The sequence below is a fragment of the Sciurus vulgaris genome, assembly GCF_902686455.1.
Source record: "Sciurus vulgaris genome assembly, chromosome: 15".
NCBI classification, from domain to species: domain Eukaryota; kingdom Metazoa; phylum Chordata; class Mammalia; order Rodentia; family Sciuridae; genus Sciurus; species Sciurus vulgaris.
Window position 1 is genome coordinate 28,160,559 of NC_136476.1, and position 16,823 is coordinate 28,177,381.

The 16,823-nt window shown below is 35.9% G+C and overlaps 1 pseudogene across 1 annotated transcript; it reads right to left on the reverse strand.

Moving 5' to 3' along the window:
- Positions 1 to 491: 491 nt before the first annotated feature.
- Positions 492 to 1,558, reverse strand: LOC306644880 (holocytochrome c-type synthase-like; annotated as a pseudogene). The gene has a single exon. The product of its transcript is annotated as a holocytochrome c-type synthase-like (transcript).
- Positions 1,559 to 16,823: the final 15,265 nt, after the last annotated feature.

Consider the following 16,823-nt stretch of genomic DNA (forward strand, 5'->3'; position numbering starts at 1 on the left):
AAATGCCATTGGGATTTTTATAAAGATTGAGTTCACTATGTAGGTTGGTTTGTGATTATGGACATTTTAACATTATTAAGTCTTTTAATATGTGAACACAGATGTCCTTCTATTTATATGTGTCTTCAATTTCTTGCATTAATGTTTTATGGTTTTCAGTTTAGTTTCAAATCCTTAGTTAAGTTAATATCTCAGTATTTAATTTTTGCTTCTTTTTATTGGTGCATTATAGCTATACTTAATGGTGGGATTTATTGTTACATATTCATATGTGCACACAATGTAATGATATAATTTGGCCAACATCATTCCTCATATTTTACTTTTTGATACTATTTTAAATGGAATTGTCCTCTTAATTTTCTTTTTGGATTGTTCATTTCTTATATATAAAAATGCAACCTTTATTTATTTATTTATTTTGGGGGGGTAGTCTAATGTATCTCAGAAAAAAATAGTTTATACTTTGCATCACAAACTAAACAGTGGTTTCAAAGTCCAGCGCCACCAAACAACTTCCATTCTGCATGAAGAGTTTCCCACTTCAAAATCTCCTTCCAAGCCTGTTCATTGTTCTGATTTTGAATTCTAATGATATTACACGTATCTTTCTAATACCCTCATCCTTCCACTTCCACCCTTTCCTCACATTGCATTCCAGAACATCTGTTTGGAAGGATAAACCTACTTTTTCTCTGAATCTGCTTGTGGAATGCCTGACACCTCTCTGATGGTAGACAATGCAAAGGGCTGGTCTGGAAATGGTGTTTGATTAGGTGGTGGCTTCAGATTTGAAGGATCCAGGTTCTCCTTTTTCTTAGCAGCAGCGCCTCTAAAGGGACACCCCAAATACTCACCTGCACGATCTTGGTGGTCAGGCACAGAGTATGTTTTGCTCTCACAATTTGGACCAGCACTCATTGGACAGTCTTTCATTTCTCCCTTCGTGCATTGGTCATCCTGAAGGCTGATGCTGTCTGATAATCTGAAGGATTTGAGGTCTGAACTGGAACAGCAGGAGTAGAGGCTGACAAACCCATGGTTGGAATCAGTGTTGACTCCAAACTATTTTAAATTTCCATCTGATTCCTCCTCGCTGCTTCAGCAGGCTGGCCCCGCCTCTAACCTCTAACCTAAGCCGGCGATCCGCTGCCATCCCATCTTCCTCTCACTGGGTCACGGCTGTCGCCATGATCATCGCGGGCTCTTTTGCGCGCCACTCCTATCTCTTCGGAAGGCAGGGCTTCCCGCTACCTATATTTATATGTTGTATGTTAATTTTGTATTCTGCAACTTTACTGAATTTTCTTTCTGACAGATTTTTTTTTTGGTATGGGACTTTTAGGATTTTCTACATATAGGGTCATATAATCTGTGTGTATAGTTAATTTTACTTCTTTTCTAATTTAGAGGCCTTTAACATCTTTCTCTTACTTCATCGCTTTAAGACTGCCAGTGCTATACTGAATACAAGTGGGAAGACTGGGCATCCTTATCTTATTTGTGCTCTTCATGGAAAAGTTTTCAGTTTTTCACTGTTGAATATGATATTAGTTATATGTTGTTCATATGTGATTTTTAATTACATTTAGGTAATATCCTTATTAAGCACTTTTATCATAACATGGTGCTGAATTTTGTCAAATACTTTTGCTATATCTAAGAGATGACCATGTGGTTTTAAGTCTTTTGTTAATGTAGTATCTCACATGAATTGATTTTCATATATGCAATCATCCTTGAACCCCAAGAATAAATTCCAGTAGATCATGTATATCATATTTTTAATTTGTTGTTCAGTTTGGTTTGCTAGTAAATTATCTATTTGAGATTTTTCTTTTTTTGAGGATAGGAATTTATAATGATAAATTACATTTATCATTACAAACAGATTTTGCAGAGTTCCATAAGTTTTGGTTTATTGTGTTTTAAATCATTTTCATCTCAGAATATTTTCTAATTTATCTTTTGGTTGTGTCTTTGACCCGTTGGTTCAAGATGTGTTTAGTTACCACATATTTGTGAATATTTAAGTTTCCTTCTGCTGTTGTTTTCTAGTTTCATTCTATTATGCCTGGAAAATATACTTGATATGATTTCAGTCTTAAAATTTATCGAGACTTATTTTGTGACCTAACATGGGATTTTTCTGGAGAATGTTCCATACATGCTTGAGAAGAATGTATATTTTGCAGCTGTTAGGTCAAATATTCTGCATATGGTTATTAGGTCCATTTGGTCTATAATGTTATTCAAACCTTCTGTTTCCTTATTGATTGTCTTTATAGATATTTTATCCACTGTTTTGAAATTCCCTACCAGTATTGTGTTACTATTTTCTCTTTCAGTTTGTTAACGGTTGCTTCATATATTTGATTTTCTAACATCAAATGAATTTATACTTGTAATATCTTCTTTGTGAACTGAGTTTTTAATTATTATATATGTTTTCCTTGAATCTTTTGATAGTTTTAAACTTGAATTTGATTTCATCTGCTCTAAGTATGGTTATTCTCAATCCCTTTTGATTACTAGCTGTATGGAATGTCTCTTTCCATTCTTTCACCTTTAGTCTGTTTGCATCCTTAAGTCTAAAGTGTGTTTCTTGTATAGAGTTGAATCTCAATTTCCCTCCCTTTTTCCCCTAAATTCATTCTATTTTGGATGAACAATCTAATCCATTTATATCTTAAGTAATTATTGGTAGAGAAGTAATTATTACCACCATTTAATTATTTTCTTTTTTTTTCTTGTATGCCCTCCTTCTTTCATTCTCTTTTTGTCTTTCTTTAATTTTTTTAGGGACATGCTTTGATTTTTATCATTTTCTTTTATGTATTTTTTATGGATATTTTCTTTTTGATTACTGTAGAGCTTACACGAAAAACTTATAACAATATATTTTAAGCTGATAATAACTTAATTTTGATGACATAAAAACTCTACACTTTTATTATTCACCCAAATACTTTGTTTTTGATGTCACAAGTTACATTTCTTATACTGTGAATCTGTTAACATATTTTAATGACTATCATTATTTTTATTCTTTTAAAGTATATGACAGAAATTAACAGTGATTTATGCTCTCATGGCATTACACTATTCTTTCTCTATATATTCATCTGTACCAATGAACATTATACTTTTGAATCCTTCTGTGTTGTGATTAGTGTTCTTTGATAGCAAGTCGAAGGATTCCCGTTAGCATTTCTTATAAAGAAGTTCTAATGATGAACACCTTCAGAAATTATCTTTGAAGGTCTTTAGCTCTCCTTTATCTTTTAAAAATAGTTTTGCTGGATAGCTAGATAGAGTACTATTGTTTGGCAGAGGTTTTTGAAAAAATTTTTTTTGCAGAACTTCAAATACACCATTCTGTTCTTTTCTGCCCTGCCAGGTTTTTGCTGAGATATACATGGCTAGTCTTATTGGGTTCTATTGTATGTGACAAGCAACTCGTCTTTTATTGTTTGCAAATTTTTCTCTTTGACTTTTGACACTTTATTATGTGTCTCTGTATAGACTTCCTTGAGAAGAAAAGGTTTCAGAAGTTTTTGTGCTTTTTGTACCTGAATTTCCATTTCCTTCTCCAGATTTAGAAGTTTTCAGTCATTATTTCTTCAAATAAACTTTTTCTTCTCCTTCTGTGATTTCCATAATGCATATATTGATTAACTTGATGGTGTTCTAGAAATCTTTTAAGCTTCCTTCACTCTTTTTATTCTTTTTTCCTTTGTACTCCTATTACAGGATAATTTAAAATTATCTGTCTTCTAGTTTACCAGTAGTTTCTTCTGCTTGATCAGGTGTATTGTTGAACTCTTCTAATCAATTTTTAAATCCGTAATGGCATTCCTCAGTTCCTAAATTCCCATGTTCTTTAAAAAGTAATATTTTCTCTACTTTGTTCAAATACTCATTTTGTTCTTGTATTGTTTGTCTGAGTTCACTGAGTATTTTTTATGACAATTGTTTTTGAATACTTCGCCAGCTAATTCATATACCTCTTCTTCTTTAGGGTTATTTTATGGAGATTGGTTTTTGTCCCTTTTGGGGGCCCTGTTTCATGACATTTCCTAATACTTTGTGTTGGTATTTGTGAAGTTGAGAAAACTCACCTCTCCCAGACTTTACAGACTGACTTTGTACAGAGGAAGACCTTCACCAATCAGCATGGCTAGAGTAGCTCAACTTTTCTGTGGATATGTATTCTCAACTTGCATTTGTAAATTCCTAATTAATTGTTGTTTGTTTGTTTGTTTGTTTTTGTTAGGAGTTTGTAATTTCTTATTCCCTCTGTGTCTACCCACCATACTGCATGTCCTTTGGAGCAACAGCTCACCTCACAACTCATTTGCTTTTTTTCTGTTTTCTGTGATCCTCAGTTATCTAGACCAAGCTGAGTCCTGCTGGTACTGTGAGACAAGTAAAAGAGTAACCAGCCCTGAAGGAAGAACCCAAACGTCAGAACTTTGGACATAAGTTTCAATCTTAACCTTTCTCTCCCCAGAGTGAAGCTGGGGACTATGAGTTTTCCTGATTAAGTTGCATTGTGCTGAGATGGAGGGAGGGTCTCTAGGAGTGAAGGCATATTCTAAACAATTATCTCTTTTCTTAGTGGCCCACACACATCTAGAGTGTGCCAGGTCCTTTCAGTACTTCAAAACAGGTGAGACCAAACCCTCTGGTATGCACCAAGAAATGGTACATTGGATAGATGTTTTAACTAATTCCCTCTCTAGGGAGAAACTGATTCTTTCATTGGGGGTAGGTACTGGGGATTGAACTCAGGGTTACTCGACCACTGAGACACATCCCCAGCTCTATTTTGTATTTTATTTAGAGACAGGGTTTCACCGAGTTGCTTAGTGCCTCGCTTTTGTTAAGGCTGGTTTTGAACTCACGATCCTCCTGTCTTAGCCTCCAGAGCAGCTGGAATTACAGGTGTGTGTCACCGTGCCTGGCTAGAGAAAATGATTTTGGGGTGGATTTTGTTCACTTATTCTACACTGAAATGGTGGAAGGGCTTTGGGCAGTAAATGCATATTAGTTTGAATCACTCGTTCTCTTTGCTCAAAGCTGCTCCCAACAGGGATCCTACCCTATCAGTGCTCAGATTCAGTCAAAACAGAAGCCATTCCCTCTGGCAACCTCATCAAAAAGTCATGAAATTCAACGTATAGTACAATCCCCTCCTTCCCTTCCCAGGGTGAAGGTGGGAGCTACAGGTTCCTCCTGATTATGTGACACTCTTCCATGGTAAGGGATTGTGACCACGAAATTGCCATCTATTTTCCTACAGGCTTCTGTGTGTTCAGTTTTGCACTTGCCCAGGGTGTAGGAGCTTTGAATTGATCTTTGTACTTCTCACAAAGGGAATTTTTAAATTTGTCATTGTTGAGTCAATATTTGCATGGGAAGGCAGTCAGGACTTCCCATTTAATCATCTTGCTGATATCACATTCTTCTGTCTTTTTTTGGGGGGGTACTGGGTATTGAACCCAGGGGTGCTTAACCATCGAGTCACATCTCCAGCCACATTTTATATTTTATTACTATGAGACAGGGTCTTGCTGAGTTGCTAAGAGACTCGCTAAGTTGCTGAGGCTGGCTTTTTTTTTTTTTTTAAATAACATAGACATTTAAAACTTTTTTTCTTTCTTATTTATTTTATTTTTTACAGACTGCATTTTGATTTGTTGTACACAAATGGGGTACCTCGTTTTGTTAAAAAACATATTTCCATCAAAATTTGACTTTATGGGCCATTGCAAAATTTTAGTATTTTGTAGTGGCTGATTTGGGAATTTCCCTGTACTGTCTTCCATAGGTCTCAGACCATTTCCAGATCTGGTAAAGGTGAACACCTGGAATCACTCAGGCAGGGGAGGGTATAAGTAGTCAGAGATGCCTAGGATGCTTGGTCTTCACAGTTGAAAATAGTACAGGCAGGCTCTGAGATTGAAAAAGTTTATTAATTTGAATCCCATTTAATTCCATTGTTCCATGTCATAAGTGATTATCAAATGATTTTGTGGCTATATCATATTCAGTAGTGTAAATGAGTAACAACTGGCTGGAGGGTAGGAATGTAGGGGAGAAAGGGAGCTGATTTGTAGCATGTTCTTTCTATAACATGGATCTGAGTGGAGTGAGGCTGGCTTTGAACTTGTGGTCCTCCTGCCTCAGCCTCCCAAGTCACTGGGATTATAGCCACCATGCCTGGCTTCTTCTGTCTTTTAATTAGTTAATCCACTTTCTTTTTAAATGCTTCATTAATTAATTTTAATTTAATCTAATGTGTATATTTCTAAGCATTTTTCTTTCTAAATTGACTTTTTCTTTTTTATTGGTTGTTTTTAGTTATACATAAGAACAGGATTCATTCTGACATAATTATGAAAGCACGGAATATAATTTGTTCTAATTCATTCCCTAGTACTTCCCCTTTTTCTCCCCTTTCCTCTATTCTCTTTTCTCTACTCTACTGATTTTTCTCTTAGTGGAATCTGACCTAATTTCCTATGTATATATATGAATAGTCCACTTACTTTTTACTGATTTACTTAGGTTTAATTCTACTACCTTACGTTGGTTTTTCCATTGATCTTACTTAGTTTACACCCCACTTTCTTTTTTCTCTTGACATATTTTTGGTTATTCAAGTCTTCTGCAATGTTTCATTTTTCTCTTTTATTATCTCATGAATTTAAACTATTTAGCTTATTTTATGGTAGTTACCTTAGATATTAAGCATGCATAGTTATTGGTGTTTGTTACAGTTTAGGTGTCATGTGTTCCCAAAAGACTCATGGGTGGAACAATGCAAGAAGGTTTGGAGGTGAAAAGATTGGGTTATGAGAGTCTTAACCTAACAAATGCATTAATCCCTGATAGGGATTAACCAAGTGGTAACTGCAGGCAGGTAGGGTATGGTTGAAGGAGGTGGGTCCTTGGGGGCATGACTTTGGGTATATATTTTGTCCTTGTTGAGAGGAGCTCTCTCCGATTCCTGTTGTGAGGTCCCAAGATACATTCCTTCACACTTCCACCATGATGTTCAGCCTTACCTCTATCCTTGTGTTATGGAGCTGGCTGTGCATGGACTAAGGTCTCTGAAACTATACACTGCAAAATAAACATGTCCTCCTTGCAATTATTCTTGTCAGTTTTTTTGGTCACAGAGATGAAAAAGCTGACTAAAACAGTGTTTAATATAAATTGGTACTGTAAACTTTTACCAGGAAATGCAAGGATCTTGAAACCATTTAACCTATTGCTTTTTATGCAATTGTTTTAATGTAGTTGAATATTACATATATTATGAATTTCACAAGAAATTCTAATAATACTATTATGTTTGGAGGTCTTGAGTGGTCTTAGATAACTGGCTTTCTTGGGGGTGACTTTTCTCCTTTGTTCTGATTTGCATCAAAGATGAGAACCAGACAGCAGCTGCTGTTCAAGCAATTTATTCTGACAGTGCTCTGGCAAGATGGATAGTAGGAGCAGGCCACCAGCATGGGCCAGATATGGTTAGGAGTCATAACTGACTACTGGGGTGGTCTTCCTCTGGAGACCATTCTCAGAGTTTGGAAAATTCTTTCTCCATTCTTATATCTGTATTCAGTCTGGGTCCATTACTGGGTATTTCACAAAGGAAGTTTAAACTATTCTTGTAAGGGTGAGCTTTGATTTCAGGTTCAGAAAAATTGCATCTATGGTGAGGTGACCTTCTCTTTAGGACAACTAAGATTATTTAGTCCTGTTGTCAGAGACCCAGTAATCTCTAGGTCAGGGTTGCAAATGCCCCATGAGATTGTGTTGTATTTCTATGTGACACATAATATAAGCCTTGTGAGATAGTTGAGTGGGTCTTATGGCCATCATTAATTTTATAATTTTATATTTTATCTGTTATAATATCCTACAGGTGCTATAGTCATTTAGAATTCCCCACATATATATCTTCCTACAATTAAGTCCTTTTACCTATGATCATTTCTTTTGATTTGAAGTTCTCTTTTTTCTTTTAATATGTTTATTGGCGAAATTTTCTCTCACAAGGTTTATCTGAAAACATCCTAATGTCACTTTTTCTTTTTGTAATCATGCACTGCTTAATAATGTTTTAGCCAATGATCAACATTTCCATAAGCATATATTAGATTATATTGCACAGTGATGTTGTAGCTGTATTAGTCTGTGTACCTTCCACAATGTCCACACAAATATGAAATTGCCTAATAATGTATCTCTTAGAACATATTCCTGTCTTTAAGCAAAAATCTGACTGCATGTAAAAGACACTTTCACTGGATATAGAACTCTGCATCATCATATCTTCTTTTATCATCTTAGAAATTATCTTTTGGCTTTCTCTCTCTCTCTCTCTCTCTCTCTCTCTCTCTCTCTCTCTCTCCCTCTGCTGAGAAGTTAACTGTCATTGTAGTTGTTGCTATTTGCAAGGTAATGTTTTGGGTTTTTCTCTGTTTTAGAACTTTTCTACAGTGTTATTTTTCTTTGTATTTATGTTGTTTGGGAGTCTTAGTAAACTTGTGATTTGATATCTTTGGATAGTTTTTGAAAATCTTTGACCTTTTTCACTTACATTATGGCTTCTTCCCATCCTTTCTTCCTTTCCTTTTGAGTCTTTAATAACACACATGCTGGATCTTTTCACCTGGCCCCATATGACCCTAAGTGTTTTCTAATTTTCTAAACGTTCCCCTTCTGTGTTTTGCATTAACTATTTCCCATTGAAAACATTCCAGTTTATGGATTCTCTCTTCTGCTATTTCTAAACATTAAACACATCTAATGAGTTCTTCTTTTTCATTATTTAATTAATTTATTTCTAGAATTTTCATTTGCTTCTTTATATTCCATTTCTCTGCCTAAATTCTCTATTTTGTCATCTATTTCCTTAAAGATGTTAATCATATTAATTTTAAAACTTGTGACTATTAATTCTAATATTTGAATCATCTGGGTTCTCTTCCTTGTATCTGTTTTTTAAGGTAATTTTGTTTTTTATCCTGCCTCCTGACATACCTGATAATTATTTGTTGAATACAAAAGTATATAAAATATTTTAAAGATAATTTGAAGCTATATCTGATGTTATATTCTACAGAAATGATTAATTTTTACATATCACTCAGGAACCCTGCCCATTCAAGCTTGAGCTGCTGTCGTTGCTCTCTGAGCCTTCAAGTAGATATTTTTTCTGTATTTGTTCAGTGGTGGGATTCATTTGAATAAACTACTTTTCCACTGCCTTAAGAGCTTTCTAAAGAGGAGAAATTGGGGAACAAAATTGACTAAATTATGTTATGTTCATGTATGAATATATCACAATGAATCCCACTATTATATATGATTATAATGCACCAAAGCTTAAAAAATGTAAGTGAAACTTGAATTCCAGCTACCCAAACTAAATTCACCTAAATATAGTTATAGCTTGCAGTCATATTTTCATGTATTCTTCAAAGATTTTTATTATAGAAAACTGTTTCAATTATTACCTAAGTAAGACATTTCATACAATCTTTAAAAACCATTATTAGGTTAATGAGACACCTTAGAATAGTTTATTATCATGTATTAAGGATACCTATCCCTACATATGGGTGGTTTAGCTGTGAATAATACTGAATCACTACTGATTTTAAAAGTACAGTGTGTGTCCTGATATTTCTCAAAACTTTGGCATTACTTCAACTCGGAAAGAAAATAAGGAAGCATTTATTCTCCTCACCTCTTTTAAAAAGTTTATTGTCAAATGAAAAATAATGATTCTATCATAATCCCTATCAAAACTTAATACTGTAAGGATTGCCAATTATATTTTTTCATGAATTGTATAACTTAATAACTCAGTTGAAAAAACTTTATTACTAATTTTTTAATTATATGCACTTTTATGTTTCCATCTTTTTGAATTATAGACCTCGTTCATTTTGTTTATTTTTATGCTGTGTGTATCATAACACTACACAATATTCCTTAGACATGAGTGTCCTATGACTTATTGAAGTATGAAGTATTCATTCCTTCTGTGCTTTTCTCCTTGTTCTCTTATGGTATTTATCTTCTATATATTGTTGTACCTCAAGGTTTTAAAGGACATTTGCAAGGAGCCTTTGGTTAGTTGCTAAAAAACATTTGGACTTTTAAAATTAATTTTTTAAAAATTTTGTTATAATGTAGATTTGCATATAGCTGCCAGAACTAATACAGAGAGGCTCCACAGAAGCTTACTCAGCTTCCCTCAAAGGTAATTTCTTGCAAACCTGTAGAGTAAGGTCACAATCACAATATTGACATAGATATAACCCACTGATCTTACTGAGATTTTTCCTTTTTTCCTTAAGTATATTTAGTTCTATGCAATTTTATTATAGGTGAATGATCAGCACTCCCTCACCTCAAGGATCCTCATGCTGCCCTTCTAATCACACTTGCCTCCCCATCAACTTGTCCCTAACCTCTGGCAACCATTATTTTGTTCTCCATCTCTATAGTTTTAGCATTTCAAAAACCTTATACAAACGGAGTCATTACATATGTTTCATTTTGGGAAAATTCTTTTCCTTCTCCTCCTCTTCCTCCTTTTTATTCTGCACATTTACCTCAAAATTCATTTCAGTCATTTGAGTCCTTCAGTGGTTCCTTCCTTTTTGTTATTGGGTACTAGTACTAGTATGGGTATAACACAGTTTGTTTATTTGCCCATTGAAATTGACATCTGGGATGTTTCCAAGTTTTGGTTACTACACGTAAAGCTTCTATGAACACTCAAGTTCAAGATTTTTGGTAAACCTGTGTTTTCATTTCCATCAGATAAATTTCTTTTTTTTTTTTTTTTTTTTTTTTATTGTAAACAAATGGGATACATGTTGTTTCTCTGTTTGTACATGGCGTAAAGGCATACCATTTGTGTAATCATAAATTTACATAGAGCAATGTTGTTTGATTCATTCTGTTATTTTTTTCCCTTCCCCCCACCCCTCCCACCCCTCTTTACCCTCTATACAGTAGTTCCTTCCTCTATACTTGCCCCCCTCCCTAACCCTAACTCTAACCCTTCCCTCCCCCCCATTATGTGTCAACCTCCACTTATTAGCGATATCATTCGTCCTTTGGCTTTTTGAGATTGGCTTATCTCACTTAGCATGATATTCTCCAATTTCATCCATTTGCCTGCAAATGTCATAATTTTATCATTCTTTATGGCTGAGTAATATTCCATAGTATATATATACCACAGTTTCTTTATCCACTCATCAATTGAAGGGCATCTAGGTTGGTTCCACAGTCTAGCTATTGTGAATTGAGCAGCTATGAACATTGATGTGGCTGTATTTCTGTAGTATGCAGATTTTAAGTCCTTTGGGTATAGGCCAAGGAGTGGGATAGCTGGGTCAAATGGTGGTTCCATTCCAAGTTTTCTAAGGAATCTCCACACTGCTTTCCATAGCGGCTGCACTAATTTGCAGCCCCACCAGCAGTGTATGAGTGTACCTTTCTCCCCACATCCTCGCCAACACCTGTTGTTGCTCGTATTCTTGATAATCGCCATTCTAATTGGGGTGAGATGGAACCTTAGGGTGGTTTTGATTTGCATTTCTCTTATTACTAGAGATGTTGAACATTTTTCCATATGTTTGTTGATTGCTTGTAGATCTTCTTCTGTGAAGTGTCTATTCATTTCCTTAGCCCATTTGTTGACTGGACTGTTTGAATTCTTGGAGTAGAGTTTTTTGAGTTCTTTATAGATTCTGGAGATTAGTGCTCTATCTGAAGTATGATTGGCAAAGATATTCTCCCACTCTGTAGGCTCTTTCTTCGCATTGCTGATAGTTTCCTTTGCTGAGAGAAAGCTTTTTAGTTTGAATCTATCCCAGTGGTTGATTCTAGCTTTTATTTCTTGTGCTATGGGAGTCCTGTTAAGGAAGTCTGGTCCTAGACCAACAAGATGAAGATTTGGACCTACTTTTTCTTCTATAATCTGCAGGGTCTCTGGTCTGATTCCGAGGTCCTTAATCCATTTTGAGTTTAGTTTCGTGCATGGTGAGAGATATGGGTTTAGTTTCATTCTGTTGCATATGGATTTCCAATTCTCCCAGCACCATTTGTTGAAGAGGCTATCTTTTCTCCATTGCATATTTTTGGCCCCTTTGTCTAGTATGAGAAAATTGTATTTATTTGGGTTTGTGTCCGTGTCCTCTATTCTGTACCATTGATCTACCTTTCTATTTTGGTACCAATACCATGCCGTTTTTGTTACTATTGCTTTGTAGTAGAGTTGAAGATCTGGTATTGCAATACCCCCTGTTTCACTCTTCCTGCTAAGGATTGCTTTAGCTATTCTGGGTTTCTTATTCTTCCAGATGAATTTCATAATTGCCTGCTCTATTTCTGTAAGGTACGTCATTGGGATTTTAATTGGAATTGCATTGAATTTGTATAGCACTTTAGGTAGTATGGCCATTTTGACAATATTAATTCTTCCTATCCAAGAACATGGAAGATCTTTCCATCTTCTAAGGTGTTCTTTAATTTCTTTCTTTAGTGTTGTATAGTTCTCATTGTAGAGGTCTTTCACCTCTTTTGTGAGATTGATTCCCAAGTATTTTATTTTTTTCGAGGCTATTGTGAATGGGGTAGTTTTCCTAATTTCTCTTTCTGAAGATTCATCACTTATGTATAAAAATGCGTTGGATTTATGGGCATTGATCTTGTAACCTGCTACTTTACTGAAATCACTTATGAGTTCTAAGAGTTTTCTGGTGGAATTTCCAGGTTCCTCTAAATATATAATCATGTCATCAGCGAACAGGGATAGTTTGAGTTCTTCTTTTCCAATTCGTATCCCTTTAATTTCTTTGGTTTGTCTAATTGCTCTGGCCAGAGTCTCAAGAACGATGTTGAACAGAAGTGGTGAAAGAGGGCATCCCTGCCTTGTTCCAGTTTTTAGGGGGAATGCTTTCAGCTTTTCACCATTTAGAATGATATTAGCCATGGGCTTAGCATAAATGGCCTTTACAATATTAAGGAATGTTCCCACTATCCCTATTTGTTCTAGTGTTTTGAGCATGAAGGGGTGCTGTATTTTATCAAATGCTTTTTCTGCGTCTATTGAAATAATCATGTGATTCTTGACTTTAAGTCTATTAATATGGTGAATTACGTTTATTGATTTCCTGATGTTGAACCAACCTTGCATCCCTGGGATGAAACCCACTTGATCATGGTGCAGTATCTTTTTAATATGTTTTTGTATGCGATTTGCTAAAATTTTGTTGAGAATTTTTGCGTCGATGTTCATTAAGGATATTGGTCTGAAATTTTCTTTCCTTGATGAGTCTCTGTCTGGTTTAGGTATCAGTGTGATATTGGCTTCATAGAATGAGTTTGGGAGGGTTCCCTCCTCTTCTATTTTATGGAATACTTTGAGAAGTATTGGAATGAGCTCTTCCTTAAAGGTTTTGTAGAACTCGGCTGAGAACCCATCTGGTCCCGGACTTTTCTTTGTTGGTAGGCTTTTGATGACTTCTTCTATTTCAGTACTTGAAATTGGTCTATTTAAATTGTGTATGTCCTCCTCATTCAGTTTAGGCAATTCATATGTCTCTAGAAACCTGTTGATGTCTTCGAAATTTTCTATTTTGTTGGAGTATAGATTTTCAAAATAGCTTCTAATTATGTTTTGTATTTCCATCCTGTCTGTAGTGATATTTCCTTGTTCATTCCGAATTTTAGTGATTTGGGTTTTCTCTCGTCTTCTCTTTGTTAGTGTGGCTAAAGGTTTATCAATTTTGTTTATTTTTTCGAAGAACCAACTATTTATTTTGTCAATTTTTTGTATTGTTTCTTTTGTTTCAATTTCATTGATTTCAGCTCTGAGTTTAACAATTTCCTGTCTTCTACTACTTTTGGTGCTGTTCTGTTCTTCTTTTTCTAAGGCTTTGAGCTGTAGTGTTAGGTTGTTTATTTGTTGAGTTTTACTTCTTTTATTAAATGCGCTCCATGAAATAAATTTCCCTCTAAGTACTGCTTTCATAGTGTCCCAGAGGTTTTGATATGATGTTTCTTTGTTCTCATTTACCTCTAAGAATTTTTTAATTTCCTTCTTAATATCTTCTGTTATCCATTCATCATATAATAGCATATTGTTTAACCTCCAGATGTTGGAATAGTTTCTGTGTTTTACTCTTTCATTTATTTCTAACTTCAATCCATTATGATCTGATAGAATACATGCTAGTGTCTCTATCTTCTTGTATTTGCTAACATTAGCTTTGTGGCATAATATATGGTCTATTTTAGAGAAGGATCCATGTGCTGCTGAGAAGAAAGTGTATTCACTCTTGGTTGGATGGAATATTCTATAAATGTCCGTTAAGTCTAAATTATTGATTGTGTTGTTGAGATCTATGGTTTCTTTGCTCAATTTTTGTCTGGAAGATCTGTCCAGTGGTGAGAGCGGCGTGTTAAAATCACCTAGTATTATTGTGTTGTGGTCTATTTGGTTTCTGAAATTGAGAAGGATTTGTTTGACATACATAGATGAGCCACTGTTTGGGGCATAGATGTTTATGATTGTTATATCTTGCTGATTTATGCTTCCCTTAAGCAGTATGAAATGACCTTCTTTATCCCTTCTGACTAACTTTGGCTTGAAGTCCACATTATCGGAAATGAGGATGGATACTCCAGCTTTTTTGCTGAGTCCATGTGCATGGTATGTTTTTCCCCATCCTTTCACCTTTAATCTATGGGTATCTTTTTCTAAGAGGTGAGTCTCTTGCAGGCAACATATTGTTGGATCTTTCTTTTTAATCCAGTCTGCCAGTCTATGTCTTTTGATTGATGAATTCAGGCCATTAACGTTCAGGGTTATTATAGAGAAATGATTTGGTTTCCCGGTCATTTGGTTCATTTTTAAAATTTTGTTTATTTATTTGTTTGACACAACTTGTTTCCTCCTTTATTTGACAATTCCTTTAGGATAATTCCTCCCTTTGCTGATTTGCTTCTTTGTTTTTCATCTCTTCCTCATGGAATATTTTGTTGAGAATGTTCTGTAATGCTGGCTTTCTTTTTGTAAATTCTTTTAGCTTTTGTTTATCATGGAAGGATTTTATTTCATCGTCAAATTTGAAGGTAAGTTTTGCTGGGTATAAGATTCTTGGTTGGCATCCATTTTCTTTCAGGGCTTGAAAAATGTTGTTCCAGGACCTTCTAGCTTTTAGGGTCTGGATTGAAAAATCTGCTGATATGCGTATTGGTTTCCCCCTGAATGTAATTTGGTTCTTTTCTCTCACAGCCTTTAAAATTCTGTCTTTATTTTGTATGTTAGGTATTTTCATTATAATGTGCCTTGGTGTGGGTCTGTTGTAATTTTGTGTATTTGGAGTCCTGTAAGCCTCTTGAACTTGATTTTCCATTTCATTCTTCAGATTTGGGAAATTTTCTGATATTATTTCATTGAATAGGTTGTTCATTCCTTTGGCTTGTTTCTCTAGGCCTTCCTCAATCCCAATAATTCTTAAATTTGGCCTTTTCATGATATCCCATAGTTCTTGTAGATTCTGTTCATGATTTCTTACCATCTTCTCTGTTTGTTCAGCTTTGTTTTCAAGGTTAAATATTTTGTCTTCAATGTCTGAGGTTCTGTCTTCCAGGTGTTCTATCCTATTGGATATGCTTTCTATGGAGTTCTTAATTTGGTTTATTGTTTCCTTCATGTCAAGGATTTCTGTTTGGTTTTTTTTCAATATCTCTAACTCTTTATTGAAATGATCTTTTGCTTCCTGTATTTGCTCTTTTAACTGTCGATTGGTGCGATCAATCAATGCTTGCATTTGCTCTTTCATCTCATCATTCAATGCTTGCATTTGCTCTTTCATCTCCTCGTTTGCTTCTCTGATCATTTTAATTATGTACATTCTGAACTCCTTTTCTGTCATTTCTTCTGCCATGCTGTCATTGGGTTTTATTGATGTAACATCTAGATTTGTTTGCAGCATTTTCTTTCCTTGTTTTCTCATGTTGTTCAGATATCAGTGGACCGCTGAGATATTGCAGATTTCCTCTGTTGATTTACAATGACCCTGAAGATTTCTATATATATCCCCTCTTAGCCTTCAGTAGGCTGAAGTCTTGGAGGAGGTTGATAATGCGGTGCTCCACAAGGAAGCTGCCTCTCTAGGAGTGGTGGCCTTCAGGTGGGGTATATTCCCTGCTAGTGGGCAGAGGTGCCTCCACTTGTTGACCAATGGTCATCCAAAGGGGACCTAGGCTGTGGGCTGAGGCAAGGCCTGTTTGGGCCTGAGCCTCTGGTTTTACCGTCCTTGTGGGAAACCTCACCCAGCAGGGAAGACTCACCCGGTGGGGAGGTCTCGCTGGTCAGTTCCCTCCTAGAGGTTCCCCTCAATTTACATCTACTGCCTGGGCTGGGCTGCCTTCCTCTGCAAAGTTTCCAGGGGCCCGGCCCTACCTCCTGGGCCTGGGAGCCTCACCCTTCGCAGATGAATCTCCTTAGGCTGCCCCTCCTCAGAGAATTTGCCCATAGGCCTGGAACCTTCGCTCCGCCCTAAGCCTGTCTCTGTGCGGCTCTTCCACCCAGAAGCCTCCTAGATCCTGGGACCCTGTTCTGCACCTAATCGCCTGGCTGCGTGGCCCCTCCTCTGAGCAGCCACCTGTGGCCCCGAACAATCGCTCTGAGTCCCAGAGACCCGCCACAGGCCTGTTCCTCCAGACAGCTGCCCAGTATGCCGGTGCGGTCACTAGGAGTCCAAGAAACTCAC